The sequence below is a fragment of the Protopterus annectens genome, chromosome 5.part0 (assembly GCF_019279795.1).
Source record: "Protopterus annectens isolate FY-2018-M chromosome 5.part0, PAN1.0, whole genome shotgun sequence".
NCBI lineage: Eukaryota > Metazoa > Chordata > Ceratodontiformes > Protopteridae > Protopterus > Protopterus annectens.
This window is the reverse complement of record NC_056735.1, coordinates 530,022,970-530,025,469: the sequence shown is the minus strand read 5'-3', so window position 1 is coordinate 530,025,469 and position 2,500 is coordinate 530,022,970.

Sequence of the window (2,500 nt, the reverse complement as noted above, 5' to 3'; positions counted from 1 at the left end):
GGCAATTAACTAATTAATTTCTAGCATGAAATTATAGTAATAAAGTAACAATGTGAAAGCCAAATATGGGTGATATCATCACTGTGTCACTAAAACATAAACAAGTTTATAATCAGTTAAAGTCAACGCACAGATTAGAATTTGTAACTACAAAGGTATATGCCTACAATTCTTAAAGAAAAAAGCCTATAGTGTGATATGTTCTCTTTTCACACACATGCTGGCCCAGATGAAGAGAGCATACCACCTCTGACTATGAAGATTTCATGTGAATGCAGTGGCCACAGTCAGATGTATACACTGTCTGCCCAAGGGAATCACATCAATTATTCAATGATTGTTTAACAGTGACAATGTAACTGCCCTTTGTTTTCACACATTGGCTACCATCTAATAAAAGATAACTACTTGCTGTGTAAATGTTTATGTCTTATTGAGAAGAACGTAATAGATATAAGGATTACAGTAATATATTTCAATTTGCTGATCTCATGAATATATACTGTTCCTCAAAAAGACATATAAATTATCAATTAGCTGCAATCTTGAAACCATCCTATACTTTTCCACATAGCTACCTTCCCCAGTCTCCATATAGTAACCATCTGAAAGCATAGGTTGCAATGAAAATGGAACAAAACATAGTCACACTAATATATTTCAAATGCTGTCAAACATATATGCTTTGTCCCACACCCAATAAATCATATCAATATTTGTCCCACACCCAATAAATCATATCAATACTTATTTCATTCTGATCATAAAACTGCATTTTGCTTGTGTACACAGACTGACCATTAAATATGGCTGCTTTTGATAATTAACTCAATGATCATGAAGAAAGTAACAGTGGTCAAAATAACTTATTTCAGCTTCCTGCTGTCATTTACAATGACATTTATATACCCCCAATCGCTGTAATTATAAATACAAAAGGAAATATGGATCTCAGTTGTTAACATTGCCCACAGATACCTGAAGATCTGCCAGTAAATGTACCTGCAAGAGAAAAACTGTCCCAAAAGATCCGAAAGTCTGTTCCTGTTGATTGCACCAGGTAAGTAGTAAGAACACTTCTTCAGAATATCTGATGTCAAGTGCTTACCTCACATATTAATGTCACACAGATTTGCAAGCCATGTCCTGTTACTTTGTGAAAAGGAGGGACTGAAGTGATTTACTGCCTTAGTTTGTGAAACTAAGTTATTCATTCTGTAACAACTTGCTTTATTGTAGTCAGTGCTTAGTTTGTTAAAGCGAGTAATTGATGGATGGATGAATGAAAACATCTTTGTAGTCTGCATTAGATGGTTTTGCATGCTGCATGTGGCCTGCAGACCAGGAGTTTAAAGAAATTTTAATAGTATCCAGCCTGACTCTATGGCATAGAAGGATGGTGCCCTGACAGCACTAAAGGAGCCAGACATGGAGGAGGAGGAGGAATGAAGGGGTATGGCTCACTCACATCTTTTTGTGGGGGATATTTCCCAGACTCAGGGCACACTTGATGGTAATACTTCCCTTGAGGAAACATCTGCTAGTTCATTGGGTGAAGAGGCAGGACTGCTTTGAGGGAACATACCTTGTAGAAGTGAGGATGTGATATCCACAGTCAGCCTGTTACACATTCCCTCCCCTGTACTTCACAGGTATGTATGGGCTAGGGCTTAAAGTAATTGAAATCTTAAATCTCCCATGATGGCTGTATGAAAGATGGCCCCTCCAGGTAAATTCACTCTCCCATATGATGAGGAATGAATAACCATTAATATTAATAACAGTTAACTGAGAGAATACTGATCATCCACAGATAGCAGGGGAAATACAGTGCAGAAAAATAATAGTATCCAGTTTAAACAATTCTGTAATACCTTAGCCATTGATTACTGAAGACTAACTCCACTACAGTCACATGCTAATAGTACTTAGAATTGTTCATGTCCAGCACAGGTACGACACTTACAACTGTAAACATTAAAGGCATTTTCTGGAAATGGTAAGCTATTGCCATTTTAATGTCTAATCATTTCATTCCTGGAAGCTTACTGCTTGTGAACAGGCACTTGATCAACACTCAGAATATCATCACTGAAAGGTCGCTGGTATCTTGCAATGGTGGTTAGACATGGAAAAAAGCAAGAAAGTGAGTGTCATGTTTTCATCACTTTCCCTTCTTCTTTCAGTTTTTCCAGTCTTGGACATTTTTTACTTTTAGTTTATGTTTTTAAACTTTAAATTTGTATGTCTGGAAACTTGAGTTTGAATTTTTACTTGGATATCCATTATTTATACAAGAAACCATTTTTTACTTTTAGTTTATGTCTATTAAATTTCAAATTTATATGTTTGGAAACTGAGTTTGAGTTTTTACTTGGATACCTGTTATTTATATAAGATACTATGTGAGCCTTTTGGTTTTCTTGTTTGGTTTACTGGACTGCGGCTACATGGTCACATGCTAAAAGTGTATGGCAGTCTTGAAGTTGATATACACATC